The 15,986-nt window shown below is 39.1% G+C and overlaps 1 protein-coding gene across 6 annotated transcripts in view; it reads right to left on the minus strand.

Moving 5' to 3' along the window:
- Positions 1 to 15,986, minus strand: part of RAP1GDS1 (RAP1, GTP-GDP dissociation stimulator 1) — a 219,188-nt gene that overhangs the window by 123,397 nt on the left and 79,805 nt on the right. The window lies entirely within an intron of this gene.

The raw sequence follows: 15,986 nt of genomic DNA on the forward strand, positions 1-15,986 counted from the left end.
AAGAGAAACAGCTGTAAACATCCATTAGTAATCGGAACATGGAATGTACAAAGTATGAATCTAGGAAAATTGGAAATTGTAAAAAATGAAATGGAATATATAAACATTGATAATCTAGGCAATTGTGAGCTGAAATGGAATGGCAAATTGGAGAGCAATGGCGTTGCCTTCATGATCAAAAAGAACATATCAATATCTGTCTTGAAGTACAACACTGTCTGGGATAGGATAATACCCATAGGCCTACAAGGAAGACCAGTTAGTACCACTATTATTCAAATTTACAGAACAACCACTAAAGCCAGTGATGACGAAATTGAAGAATTCAACCAAGTTCTTCAGTTTGAAATTGATTAAACATACAATCAAGATGTATTAATAATTACTGGCGATTGGAAATGCAAAGGCTGAAACAAAGAGGAAGGAACTGTAGTTGGAAAATACGGCCTTGGCAATAGGAATGATGTTGGAGGTCGCATGATAGAATTTAGTAAGACCAATGACTTCTTCATTGCAAACACCCTTTTTTAAACAATATAAAAGATGACTTGTTGTTGTTGTTGTCAGATGCCATCGAGTCGCAACCAACTCATAGCGACCCCATGCACAGCAGAACGAAACAATGTCCGATCCTGGGCCAACCTCACTACCGCTGCCACACTTGAGGCCATCAATGATGCCATCTAGCCGATCCATCTCGTTAGGGGTCTTCCTCTTTTTCTCTGACCCTCCACCTTACCAAGCATGACATCCTTCTCCAGCAACTGTTCTCTCCTGACAATATGTCCAAAGTATGAGAGACAAAGCTTAGCCATCCTGGCCTCCAAGGAGCACTCTTGGCTGCACTTCTTCCAAAATAGATCTATTGGTTCTTTTGGCAGTCCATGGCACTTTTAGTATTCTCCTCCAACACCACAACTCAAAGGCATCAATTCTTCTACGGTCTTCCTTATTCACTGTCCAGATTTCACATCCATATGAGGTTATTGAAAATACCATGGCTTGGGTCAGGCGCACCTTAGTCCTCAACTGACATCTCTGATCTTCAACACTTTAAAAAGTTCCTGTGCAGCAGATCATACGTCGTTTGATCTCTTGACTGCTGCTTCCATGAGTGTTGATCGTTGATCCAAGAAGAATGAAGTCCTTGACAACTTTAATCTTTTCTCCGTTGATAAGAATGTTGTTTATTATAGCTCTGGTAGCATAGTGGTTACGAATCAAGCTACGAACCACAAGGTCAGCAGTTTGAAACTACTAGCTGTTCCACGGGAGAAAGATGAGGCGTTCTGCTCCTGTAACGATAAACAGCCTCGGAAACCCTTGTAGGGTCGCTATGAGTCGGAACTGACTCCATGGCATATAACAACAATAAAAGATGACTACACACATAGAACTCTCCAGATGGAATACAAAGAAATCAAACTGACGTCTGTGGAAAGAGATGGTGGAAAAGCTCCATATCATCAGCTAAAATAAAACCAGGGGCTGACTGTAAAACAGACCATCAACTGCTCATATGGAAGCTCAAGCTGAAAATAAATAAATAAATAAAACAAGTCCACAAGAGCCAAAATATGACCTTGAATATATCCCAAATGAATTTAGAGACTGGAAGAATAGATTTGATGCATTAGACACTAAGACCAGAAGAGTTGTGGGATGGCATCAAGAACATCATACAGGAAGAAAGCAAAACAAGACAAGTAAGAAGGAAAAGACCAAAGTGAATGTCAGAAGAGACTCTGAAACTTGCTCTCCAGCATAAAGACAGCAAAGCAAATGGAAGAAATGAGGAGGCAAAAGAGCTGAATTGAAAGTTTCAAAAGGCAGCTCCAAAAGACAAAGTCAAATATTACAACAAAATGTGCAAAGATCTGGAGTTAGAAAACCAAAAGGGAAGAATAAGCTCAGTATTACTCAAGCTCAGGTGACTGAAAGAAAAATTCAAGCCTCAATCTGAAATATTGAAGCATTCTATGTGGGTTTAATTCACTGGACGGCAAAGTCGCTTTGAACTGTAAAGTCAGTGTTTCAAACTCACCAGTCGCTCCTCAGAAACTCTATACAGGGTGGCTATGGGTCAGAACTGACTTGATGGCACATAACAACAACAATGAACAAAATATAAAATGATGTAAAAAGCAACAAAAGAAGATGGAAGGAATACACAGTCACTGTACCTAAAAAAAAACAGTTGCTATTCAAACAATTCAAGAAGTAGTACATGATCAAGAGCCAATGATATTGAAGAAAGTAGTCTAAGGTGCATTGAAGGCACTGACAAATAAAGAGGCTCCAGGAATTGAAGGAATATGAATTGAAATCTTTCAACAAACTGATGTAGCACTTGAGGTACTGACTCATCTATGCCAGGAAATGTGGAAGACAACTACCTCGCCAACTGACTGGAAGAGATCCATATTTGTGCCCATTCCACAGAGAAGTGACCCAAAGGCTGTGCTCATGAGGAACCTGTCCAAAAACCAAGAAGCAATTGTTAGAAGAGAACAAGGGAACACTGAAAAGTTTAAAATCAGTAAAGGTGTGTGCCAAGGTGGTAGTCTTTCACCATATTTATTCAATCTGTATGCAGAGCAATAAACCGAGAAGCTGGATTATATGAAGAAAAATGTAGCATGAGGATTGGAGGAAGACTCACAAAGAACTTGTGATATGCAGATGATACAACCTTGCTTGCTAAAAGGGAAGAGGACTTAAAATAGTTACTGATGAAGATCAAAGACTACAGCCTTCAGGATGGATTACACCTCCATGAAAAGAAATAAAAACCCTCACTACTGGAGCAATAAATAACATCATGATAAATGGAAAAATACTGAAGTTGCCAAAGACTTCTTTTTGCTCAGCTCAACCATCAACACTCATGGAAGCAGCGGTAAAGAAATCAAATGATGTATGGCATTACGCAAATCTGTTGCACAAGACCTTTTTAAGTGTTCAAGAGCAAAGATGTCACTTTGAGGACTAACGTGTGCCTGACCCAAGCCATGGTATTTTCAATAACCTCATATGCATGGGAAGTTGAGCAGTGAATAAATATCACAGAATAATTGATACATTTGAGTCATGGTATTGGAGGAGAATAGTAAAAGTTCCACGGACTGCGAAACAAACAAACAGATCTGTGTTTGCAGAAGTGCAGCCAGAGTGCTCCTTGGAAGCCATGATGGCCAGAATTTGTCTCTCATACTTCAGATATCTATTACCAGGAGGGACCATTGCCTGGAGAAGGATATCATGTTTGGCAAAATGGAGGGTAGAAGAAAAAGAGGAAGATCACCAACGAGATGAATTGGAACAGTGGCAGTAGCAATGGGCTCAAGTATAGCAACGATTGTGAGGTTGGCTCAGGACCTAGCAGTGTTTCGTTATGTTGTGCATAGGGTTGCTATCAGTTGGAACCAACTCGATGGCACCTAACAACAACAAATTTATATGTTACTGTAGGATGAGCACTGGATCGATCACAAGGTCCACTTTGAACTTCAAGTGGTTCATACTCACCAGTCACCCTTAGGAAACTATATGAGGTCGCTATGAGTCAGAAATGATTCACTAGCATTTAACAACTTAATACCAACAATGATACCACCAAGGAGCCCTGATGTTGCAGTTGTTAATAATTCAGCTGCTAACCCAAAGGTACATGCTGCAAACTCCCTAGGAGCATTAAAGTCTGCTCCTATAAAGATTAGAATCTTGGAATGCCTATGTGGAAGTTCTATTCTGTCCTATAGGAATCAACTTACGGCAATGGACTAAAGATACCACCAAATTTACAATAAGAAACAAAACTTCTTTCAATATTTCATGATGATGGTGGTGGTGTGCTGTGGAGTCAGTTCCAACTCATAGTGTCCCTGCACAGGGTTTCCAAGATTATAAATCTTTATTGGAGCAGAAAGCCTCATCCTTGTCCCACAGAAGGGCTGGTAATTTTGAACTGCTGACCTTGAGGTTAGCAGTCCAACTTGTAACCACTAAGAGTTCCTTATTTCTTGAAGAACCACTATAAAATTTATGAATACAGATATTTAATTAATGTAAGTTCATCAATAATCAACACTTGAATTGTAATGTTAGACTTATCATCACTTAACACAAAGAAGTTTCAGTAAATAAAGTTGGTCAACAAAGAGCTAATTTCTTGACTCATAACCAATTCTCTGGAAAAATACCTCTATCTTTTCATTGAGTCCTACTTTCCCTTTATTTTCAAATTCCAAGAGCACACTCACTATACAGGGCTGTTACATGACTTGCTATCTCTGATCCAATTTAATTTTCTTATCTAAGATAACCCATAAGTCACAAATGTGTTCCTCACTAGCTAAATAAGGGATTTCCATTGCTATCATCTCTTACTTTACTCACTACATTACTGAAAACCCTTTCTAATTTAAATTTCCAATATTGAGAGTCCTTCTCACTTCTAAGGTTAACATTTGAATTTATCGTTAGTGGTTTATTAACTCATATTCCAACAAACCCCCTTTGCCTTAAAGTAGATTACAACTTACAGTGATCCTACAGGACAGAGGAGAACTGCCCTACAAGGTTTTCAAAGGTATAATCTTATTGGGATCAGATTAGTATTTTTATTATTATTCTTTTCACCTAAATTTTCAAACATGGGATCATTTCAATGAATAAAAATAGGAATGATTTCTGATTTGCACTCTCATAAATGTAATGCTTGGTATATCTTCTTGCTTTGCTTTGTGTTGTATATCTTATTGCTTTGTTTGTATTTATTGGTATTTTCCAGGTGATGGTAACATTAAATTACTTTTTTTCCCTTTGTCTTTGTGTTCAAATTGTCCACATAATAAACACTCTATAATCAATAGCTTCAGTTATTCTCTAAATGATGGAAAGTAAATAAGTTTGGGAAAATTGAGGTATCTAATTAAACTGTCCTAAACCACTTAACAGCATGGAAAGATAAACAAAGTTCATTCAAGGAACTTCAACAAGTTCATAGAAAAAGTCCATTATCTCTTAATTCCATTTGTTCATGAATGTTTTGAAACCCCTTCGTATATCCCTCAGCAGTCAATCAAGGTAAAGCCAACACTTCCATTCCTTGGAGAAAGTAAAGTCCTAAACCTTGGCTTTTCAATCAATTTTCTTTATTAAGAATGGCAAGCCTACTGAGGTAATTTTAATGAAATGAAGTTACCATGCTTTTTATTTTAATTACATACCTCAATTGATCAGGAATATGTTTAAAACCTTATAAATAGCAACAGAACAATATTTATTAGTGCTCAAAGGTGAGCTCCTCAGATGGGAAAGCACTCAATATGCAGCTAGGTAAGAGCCGCTTCCTCAAAGCAGACATGGATGCAGCAAAACTTTAGGGACCTTCATTTGCTGATATGGCAAAACTTTAAATGAGAAGAAACAGCTTCAAATATCCATTAATAATCAGAACATGGAATGTACAAATTAGGAATCTAGTGAAATTGGAAGTCAAATTGAAATGGAATGTATAAAGATTAAGATCCTAGGCATTATTGTTTTTGTTATTAAGTGCTATCAAGTTGGTTCCAACTCATAGTGACTCTGCATAGGGTTTTCAAAGAGCTTCTGGTGGGTTTAAATCACTGATCTGTGATTAGCAGCCCAGTGCTTATCCTACAGTACCATACTAGGACTCCAAACTAGATGTTAAGTAAGCTGAAATAGACTAACATTGGTCATCTTGCTGGGAATGACAAATTGATGAAGAAAGACATATATTTCATCATCAAAAAGAACATTTCAAGTTCTATCATGAAGCACAATGCTGTGACAGGATAATATCCATTTGCTGACAAAGACTACCAGTCAATATAATTATTATTCAAATTTACACACACACCCATAAAACCTGTGATGATGAAATTGAGGAATTCTACCAACTTCTTCAGTCTGATTGATCAAACATGCAATCATAATGGATTGATAATTACTGATGATTAGAATGTGAAAGCTGGAAACAAAGAAAAAGGATCAGTACCTGGAAAATATGGCCATAGCGATAGAAATTATACTGGATCATGACAGAATTTTCAAGAACTATTTATTCATTGCAAATACATATTTTTAGCAACATAAACTGATTATAAATGTAGGTCTCACAAATGGAATACACAAGAATCAGATTGACTACATCTGTGAGAGGACACGATGCAGAAGCTCAATATCATCAGCCAAAACCCCCAAAAGAGCAGGGACCAACTATGGAACAATCAACTGCTCATATACAAACTCAAGTTAAAGCTCAAGAAAATTATATACCAAGTCCACAAGAGCCAAAATGTGACCTTGAGAATGGTGATGGTGGTGGTTGTGAGCCACTGTGTCAGTTCCAACTCACAGTGATCCTGTATGGGGTTTCTGAGGCATCTGTACAGGAACAGAAAGCCTCATCATCTTTCTTCTGAGAAGCGACAAGTAGATTTGAGCTGCTGGCCTGACCTTGGAGAATATCCCACCTGAATTTAAAGACAATCTCAAGAACAGATTTGATGCATTAGATTGTAATGACCAAAGACCAAAAGAGTTGTGAACTGACATAAAGAACATTACATAAGGAAAGGGCAAGGTCATACAAAAGACAGTAAAGAAAGAAAAGGTCAAAATGAATATAAGAAATAGCACTGAAGCGTGTTCTTGAACACAAAGAAGCTAAACAACTGGAAGAAAAGAAGTAAAAGAGCTGAACAGAAAACTTCAAAGGACAGTTTAAGAAGACAAAGTCAAGTATTACAATGGAAGACATAGAGTTAGAAAACTAAAAATAAAGAACAAGCTCAGCATTTCTCAAGCTGAAAGAACTGAAGAAAAAATTCAGGTCTTGACATATAATATTGAAGTATGCGATAGGTTAAATGGAGTCCTGGTGTGATGCCATAGGATATGCACTGGACTGCAAGGTTGGCTTGAGCCACAAGGTTGGCACTTAAAATTCATCAACCACTCCCTGGATATTCTATACAGGGTCACTATGAGTTGGAACCAGCTTAATGGCACTTATCAACAAAAACAGACAAAATACTGGGAGGGACTGATGAAAGGAAATGGGGATAGGACTCTTGTGGTACAATAGTGAACAATTGCTATCAGGAATGACTGTGAGGGTTGAAAATGTAAAGGTCGATGTTTTGTAGCAAAAGGAGGGAGTGGCTGACTTTTCAGTTCAGGAGCAGAGGCCCTTGGGACCATCAAGGGAGAAGAGCTGAGTGCAGGACCCTACCCAGAGAAACAGTGACGTCAGAGATAGAGGCAGAGATGATGACGTGGAGAGATGGAGTGGCTGGGGACTTTAGATCCAGAGAGGGAGAGGGGCTGTGTACTGACGACCGGGGGGCAGGCTTGTAGTGTACACCCTTTGGTTTGTTGATGATGCATGGAGGGGATTGTAACCATGGCAATGAAATGATATACCACAGGATGAATGTAAAGTAATGTTCTCCCATGTAAATTATCACATAATTCACAATAAAACATTTTAAAAAATACTGAATGACATAGAAGCAACAAAAGAAGATAGAAGGAATACTCAGTCACTGTACCAAAAGAACTGATCAATGTTCCACCATTTATAGATGACTGAACATATGATCATGAACCAATGGTTGTTGTTGTTGTTGTCAGGTGCCATCGAGTCGGGACCGACTCATAGCGACCCTATGCACAGCAGAACGAAACAATGTTCGATCCTGAGCCAACCTCACCACCGCTGCCACACCTGAGTCCATCAATGATGCCACCTGGCTGATCCATCTCGTTGGGGGTCTTCCTCTCTTTCTCTGACCTTCCACCCTACCCAGCATGACATCCTTCTCCAGCGATTGTTTCCTCCGGACAATATGTCCAAAGTAGGAGAGACGAAGCCTAGCCATCCTGGCCTCTAAGGAGCACTCTGGCTGCACTTCTTCCAAAACAGATCTATTGGTTCTTTTGGCAGTTCATGGCACTTTCAGTACTCTCCTCCAACACCACAACTCAAAGGCATCAATTCTTCTACGATCCTCCTTATTCACTGTCCAGCTCTCGCATCCATATGAGGCTACTGAAAACACAATGGCCTGGGTCAGGCGCACCCTAGTCCTCAAGCTGACATCTCTACTCTTCAACACTTTAAAAAGTTCCTGTGCAGCAGATTTGCCCAGTGCAATACGTCGTCTGATCTCTTGACTGCTACTTCCGCGAGTGTTGATAGTTGATCCAAGAAAAATGAAGTCCTTGACAACTTCAATCTTTTCTCCATTGATAAGAATGTTGTTTATTGGTCCAGTGGTGAGGATTTTTGTTTTCTTGACATTGAGATGTAGACCATATCAAAGGCTGTGCTCTTTAATCTTCATAAGTAAATGTTTCAAGTCCTCTTCACTTTCAGCAATCAAGGTTATATCATCTGCATATCGCAGGTTGTTAATGAGTCTTCCTCCAATCCTGATGCCACGTTTTTCTTCATAGAACCCAGCTTCTCGTATTATTTGCTCAGCATACAGGTTGAATAAATATGGTGAAAGAATACAACCCTGTCTCCCCCCTTCCCAATTTTAAAACATTCAGTGTTCCCATGTTCTGTTCGAACAACTGCTTCTTGATCTAGGTACAGATTTCTGTACCAATGGTACAGAAGCAAAAGTCCAAGCTGCACTAAAGGAACTGGTGAAAAACAAAGCTCCAGAAACTGACAAAATACAAATAGAAATCTTTCAAAAACTGACACCACTGGATGCACTTACTGTCAATACCAAGAAATCTGGAAGATAACTACCTGGCCAACCAACTATAAGAAATCCATATCTGTGCCCATACCAAAGAAAGGTGACCAAACAGAATGTGGAATTTATCAAACAATATCATTAATATACCATACAAGTAAAATTTTGTTGAAGATAAATCAAAAGGAGTTGCAACAATACACAGGAAGCTGACAGAAGTTCCAGCCAGATACAGAAGAGGGCTTGGAAGTAGGGATATCAATGCTGATGTCAGATGGATCTTGGCTGGAGGCAAAGAATATCAGAAAGATGTTTACTTGTGCATCACTGCCTATGCAAAGGCTTTCAACAATGCAGATCATGTGAACCTACGGATAATATTGCAAAGAATGGGTATTCCAGAACATCTACTTGTGCTCCTGAGGAATCTGTATATAGACCAGAGGCAATCGTTCTAACAGAACAAGGCAATACTGAATGGTTTAAAATCAGGAAACGTGTGCTCCATACTTACTCTTTCACCACACTTATTCTTTCACCATACTTATTCAATCTGTATGCTAAGCAAACAACCCAAGAGGCAGAATTATATGAAGAAGAATGTCACATTAGAAGTGAAGGAAAACTCATTAACAACCTGCGATATGCAGATGATACAACCGTGCTTGCTGGAAGCAAAGAGGATTTAAATATTTAGTGATGATGTTCAAAGACTACATTATATTGCACCTCAATGTAAAGAAAACAAAAATCCACACAACTGGACTAATAAATAGCATCATGATAAATGGAAAAAAGATTGATGTTATTAAAGACTTCATTTTGCTTGGATCAACAGAAACAGAAGTCAATAAAGCAATTAACCCCTCCAAGACTGAAACTCAAAGGGAACACGAGCAGGCATGTAAGCTTTCTGGTGACCATGCTGGTCTGCATGTGAGTGGAAGTGGGGAAAAGTTCAGTAATGAAGATATGGGCTGAGTTCAACCAAGCTCCATAGACCTTTGTTGACCTCGAGATGAGAGAGAGAAGAGGAAGGGCTAGTTGGTCCAAAGTCTGGGGGAGAATTGATTACTCCTGAGCCCATAGATACTGACCTAGTCACATAGTGCTAGAGTGTGAGTGAAGTGTCCAGCTGATATGAAGTGGGGACACACACACACAAGAATGCCCAAACTTGCAGATGGTACACATTTGATCTAGCTTCAATGGTGATGACCAGAACTCAGCTACAGGGAGAAAAGGAAATTTGGTAAAGCAAGCAAGTGTAAATTGCTACAATTTGATGAACTTGACCTGTATTTATGGATTTAGTAGCTCAAAATATCCACTGAGAAGGAAGGAGTCTTCATATCAAGGATCAAGCCTATCCACTCTGTATACAGGGTTGATAGGGACCGACAACTTAGACACTGGCTACCTAAAATGGGGGTCTAAAAAGGCATGAAGTGCCTTTTTACAAGTTTTCAAGAGGGAGTTTAGTTTAGGAGAGTGCAGGGCAAGATAGACTCCCCATTGAACAGTTATCATCTTGACTAGATGGGTCTGGTGAAAGGAGATGGGGACAGGATTTTTTATTAAATAGTCAGTAATTGCTACCATGATAAATCGCGATTGTCACAACTGTAAATGTAGAAGTTGTGCAACATAAAGGCGGGAGTAGTTAACCTTACAGTCCAGGAGCAAAGGACCCTAATACCTTGAAGGGCATAAGTAGAATTTGGGACCCTATCCAGAGAAGCAGATGGAGGCAGAGATGATGCCACAAAGACACAGAGCAGCTGAGCACTCTAGACTCATGGAAAGAGAAAGGCTGTGTGCTAGCAGCCAGGAGGCAAGCTTGCATAATGTGCCCTTTGGTTGTTTAAATGATTATATATTCTTGAGTGGTTTTTGCATACCTCAAAACAACAACAAAAACAGAGGGAATAGAAGTAAATACTATTAAGTGATGATACATGGAGGGGATTGTAATCATTGCAATAAAACAAAATACAATAGGATGAGTGCAAAACTGATGTTCTCCCACGTAAACTATCACTCAATTCACAATCAAAAGTTAAAAAAAAAAAAGAGTAATGAAGGCTGGAGGTATCAGGGCTTCCTTATGACTGGGCCCCACCCGAAGCCCTTGATAATCGACCCTGGGGCTGCCCAATCCTCCTTGACCTGCCAGACAAAAGGCACCAAGTTATCATCATATGAACCGACAGTGCAGGGAGTTAAACCAAGTAGAAGAAAGGCTTCTCTAAGTCCCAGGGGCGGGAATGTGAATCCTTTGAGAGAGACCTAATAGTAAGATTGGGGTTGGGATTAGGGGTAGATGAAGGTAATAATAAGACTTCTGAAGGGGGGAAGGGCCTGCAGCCAGTAATAAAGGGCCTAATAAGAGATGGTCTCCTATTTTTAAAAAAGTTTGAAGTTATGTGTTTTACTTTTTTTAAAAAAATCGTAGTTTCAAATATAATTCTTAAGATCAATGTAGACATAAACTATTTGAGTCTACAGTGCAAAATTGTAAGCTTACACATTCAAGATGAAACTTAAATGTGAAAAGGTCGGGGGGGGGGCAAGAGTTGTTTTGTTTTAATATCTTTGACCTTCTCTCTGCAGTAAAATGGTATAAATGAATCCATTTAAAAAGTGGTAAGGATGTGTTTAGCTGATGTAATAGTAATTTTAATTGTCCAATACTTTTTTTGTTTTTTACTATTGTTTTTTCATTTGAAAAATACCCTTTGTAAGTTTAAATGTATTTAAATTCTTAATGTGCACTATAGTATATGTTTCTATATTGTGTGTATATTTTATCTATTAATGTTTCAGATTTTCTGAGAACATAGTACTATTTTAAAAGATATTTAGTACATCAATACTTTTTCTGAATTGAAAACATTTTTTTGTTAACGTCTTAAAATTTGGTCCACTCTGTCTATATGTATTTCCTCGTTAGAAAGGAAGAAGCTTTGCTGTACCCATGAGTGTTGATGGAGTTTCAGTTCATTTGACAAAGTTATAATGTTAGAGTATGTCTAAAGAAATAAAAACTAGCCATTCTTACAGCCAGAATTTTTATGGAATTAATATTGCTGTTGAGAAGCTTTTAAGTGAAGTACTATATTCATGCATAAAGATGACAGAGCCAGTAATGTTTCTTTTAGTTTGAGGAAACCGACAGAGTATAGTAAATACTATTGTGGGTAGGTGTTATCCCTGAATATCTTCGTATTAATGTTGACCAATTCCTCTCAGAATCTTGAAGCCAAAAGGTTAAATGGCAGTCATTGTTAAAGGGGTGCCATGCCCCTTTAACCTGGGAATCCACTATCCCAGCAATGTGAAAATCTCACATTTCAGAGAATGCCTACCCTCTTTCTGAAGGGTTATTCTGAAGGGTACATCTTACGATGTATAAACCTGGTTGATCCTTATTACTTTATGGAGTATAACCCTTCTCAAAATAAGGACGGCCCCAAGGAGACATCTAGGGTTGTCCCTTATGAATTACTGTTACATGCTCCCCTACCTGGGAAGGACCACAGACTTGTCCACTAAAGATCAGTTCCTAAGGAACTATGTGCTGGCCCTTTCCTCTGCTCTGTAAACCCTCAGGTTAAAAGGACTCCTGGCCCAAGCCTCTCCCCTCAAATTCACCATTCATTACTTCCAGCAGGGAGACTGGGTGCCAATCAAGACCTGGAAAAGAGGACAGATTCTAGCTGGGCTGGGAGGACCCTTACCAAGTGCTGTGGACCACTGAGATGGCCAACTGGACCACAGAGAAGGAAGAGGTAGACTCACTAAGGGACTAGTGGAGAGGAACTGACTCTCCCCAGGGAAAGGGGTGGTTGCCGGTGGGGGCATGTCCTTCACCAAGAGAGCCTCTTGGGGTGAATCTGAGAAGAGACTGGGACACTGCCTTGCCGTGGCTCTGCTGGATGGGGTGAGTTTAGAAGCTGATATGGCTAGGATGATAAACTACTCTTCTTGTTTTTCAAGGGAGGGAGCAGAGTTCACAATGCCTGTAGGAGAATTGACAACATGCATTCACATCTAAAATGCCACTGGTGAGCCTAGCAGTAGCAATCATACAGACGTCAGAGTACACCAGGCAGATGTCTGGTGGTACTGTGGAAAGAAAACTTCCAAGAATTGCTGCCATCCAACTGAACTGAGACATGTGCCTTGGTCCAGCTGGCAATTCCCTTCACTCAGGTGTTCCATGAAAAACCCCAGCACAATGAGAAATCCTGAGTCTGGAGATGTCTCCCTGGATCTTTTGACCCATATATTTATATAGACTCCACTGAAGTCCCTCGAGGAGTTCACAATGAGATTAAAGCTAAGAATTGGATAGCTGCAGGGTTTGAGAGTATACTTTTCTAGTGATCTATAATCAACAGAGGTTCATAAATTATACCAAGGATGCCTTACAAGGAGTAGCCAGTCATCTAGACACCACTAGCCAGATGACTTGGGAAAACTGAATGGCATTAGACATGATGCTGGCAGAGAGGGGAGGTGTATATGTAATATTAGGAAGTAAGTGTTATACTTTTAGCCCTGGCAGCACAGTTTCTGATGGAACCATCACAAAGGCCCTACAAGGATTAAACACCTTAGCTAATGAATTGGCTGAAACTGCTGGAATTAGTAATCCTTTTACTGTCTTGTTAGAGTGGTGGTTTAGAAAGTGGAAAAATATAGCTGCCTCAATACTCACCTCTTCCTAACAGTAGCTGGAATTCTGACAACTCTTGGATATTTTATCATACCATGCATCTGAGAACTAGTCCAGAGGCTAATTGAGACTGCTATGAGTAAACAGATACCCATGACATACCAACAAACCAACTTACTTTACTCTTTGGGACATCCAGAGATGATGCATTGTATGAGGAAGAAGGCCAACAGATAATAAATAAATTTGAGAAGTACAAAAGAAGATGAGACCAATAAGCATAAAAAGAAAAGGGGAGGCTTTGCGAGAAATAAATTCTCAAGAAGGCCCATCTTGAGGAATAAGGGAGTCCAGGAAATTGCTAGTTGATTAACATAGCAACAGTGGCCTACACATCTGGGGTATGTGAGAGTGATGAACTGGGGGAGGGGGAAAGAACCTGCTGGACCACTAGGAACTTTAAATAAGAATGCTAGCATCAAGGGAAAGTAGGCAACATCTGGGAAAGATTGTTAACCCCATAGTACTCAGCCAATGAGGAACCAGGGGAGGGAATTTCTTGACCTAGTATAATAAAATGCTTTGCAAAATAGCTGCATGGTGCACATTTCCTGCCCATTTGTTCTGGGTTTGGCACCAAATTTTGCAAAATCAAACTAAAAAGGCTTACTCTAGCTAAAATGAATACAGTTTGGATTTCTTAAGCCATTTGTCAGTAAGCACTTGTGGTAACTCATCAGTGACCTCATAATAACCAAAGTGACCAGGGCAGTATCTGGGTATTGACAAGGTTTCTCACAATATGCCCTAATAAGACTTGGGTTAAATGTAAAACTACTAACAATTCTAGTGTCTATAAAACATGGCTTAAAAAAATCTCTACTAGTGGAGATATCATGAAATTGTGATAAAATATTATGAGGATATTATTAAGAGTATATTAAGAGTTGTTTTTGTAAGGAGCCGTCAAGTCTGCTTGAACTCATAGTGACTCCATGCACAATGGAACCATACACTTTCCAGTACTGTATTATTCTCACAATTGTTGCTACGCTTGAGCCCACTGCCGCTGCCACTGTGCTAATCCATCTCATTGAGGGTCTTCCTCTTTTTCACTGGCATTCCACTTTACCAAGCAAAATGCCCTTCTCCACAGACAGGTGCTTCCTAATAATATATTCAAAGTATGAAAGACAAAGTCTGGCCATCTTTGCTTCTAAGGAGCATTCTGGCTCCAAGACAGATTTGTTTGCTCTTCTGGCAGTTCATGTTACTTTCAATATTCTCCAACTCCCAACCCAAATGCATCAATTCTTCTATGGGCTTCCTCACTCATTGTCCAATTATCACATGCATATGAGGCTAATGAAAATATCATGGCTTGGGTCAGGCACACTTTAGGCTTCCAAACTCATATCTCTGTTCTTGAACACTTTAAAAAAAAGGTCTTGTGCAGAGCTACCTAATTCAACATGTCCTCTGAGATTTCCTGACTGCTGCTTCCATGAATATTGACTATAGATCCAAGCAAAATAAACCCTTCGACAACTTCAACTTTTTTCTCCATTCATCATGATGTTACTTATTGGTCCACTGGTGAGGATTTCTGTTTTATTTACGTTAAGGTGTAATCCACACTGAAGGCTGTAGCCTTAGGTCTTCATCAGTAAGTATTTTAAGTACTTTTCACTTTCAGCAAGCAAGGTTGTATCATCAGCGTATCTCAGGTTGTTAATGAGTCTTCCTCCAATACTTATGTCACCTTCTTCTTCATATTACCCAGTTTCTCAAATTATTTCCTCAGTGTACAGAATGAATAAATATGGTGAAAGAATGCCATCCTGGTCCACACCTTTCTTGATTTTAAACCATTTTGAATCCCCTTGTTCTGTTTGAATGGTTGCCTCTTAATCTATGAACAAGGTTCCTTAAGAGCACAATTAAGCATTATGGAATACTCATTCTTTGCAAGGTTATCCATAGATTGTTATGATATACACAATCAAAAATCTTTGCATAGTCAATTAAGCACAGGTAAAAACATTTTTCTGGTATTCTCTACTTTTAACCAAGATCCACCTGTTGTCTCCAATGGCAACTCCAGTTCCACGACCTCTTCTGAATTAAGCTTGAGTTTCTGGCAATTCTCTGTTATATACTATTGCAACAGTTTTTTAATTATTTTCATCAAAATTTTACTTGCATTTGATATAAAGAGCATGGTTCAGTGATTTCCGCACTTCTCTCCTTTGAATGGTCACCTCTCTTTGGAATGAGCACAAACTAAATAGGATTTCTTCCAACTGGTTGCCTAGGTAGTTGTCTTCCAAATTTCTTGGCATAAATAAGTGAGCACATGCAGTGTTGCATCAGTTTGTTGAAAGATTTCAATTTGTATTCTGTGAATTCCTGAAGCCTTGTTTTTTGCCAATACCTTCAGTAAAACTCACACTTCTTACTTCAGTATCATCAGTTCTTGATCATATGCCATCTCTTGAAATGGGTGAAAATCGACCATTTCTTTTTGGTACAGTGACTCTGTGTATTCCTTCCATCTT

Source organism: Chrysochloris asiatica, unplaced genomic scaffold (assembly GCF_000296735.1).
Source record: "Chrysochloris asiatica unplaced genomic scaffold, ChrAsi1.0 scaffold00216, whole genome shotgun sequence".
Lineage (NCBI taxonomy): Eukaryota > Metazoa > Chordata > Mammalia > Afrosoricida > Chrysochloridae > Chrysochloris > Chrysochloris asiatica.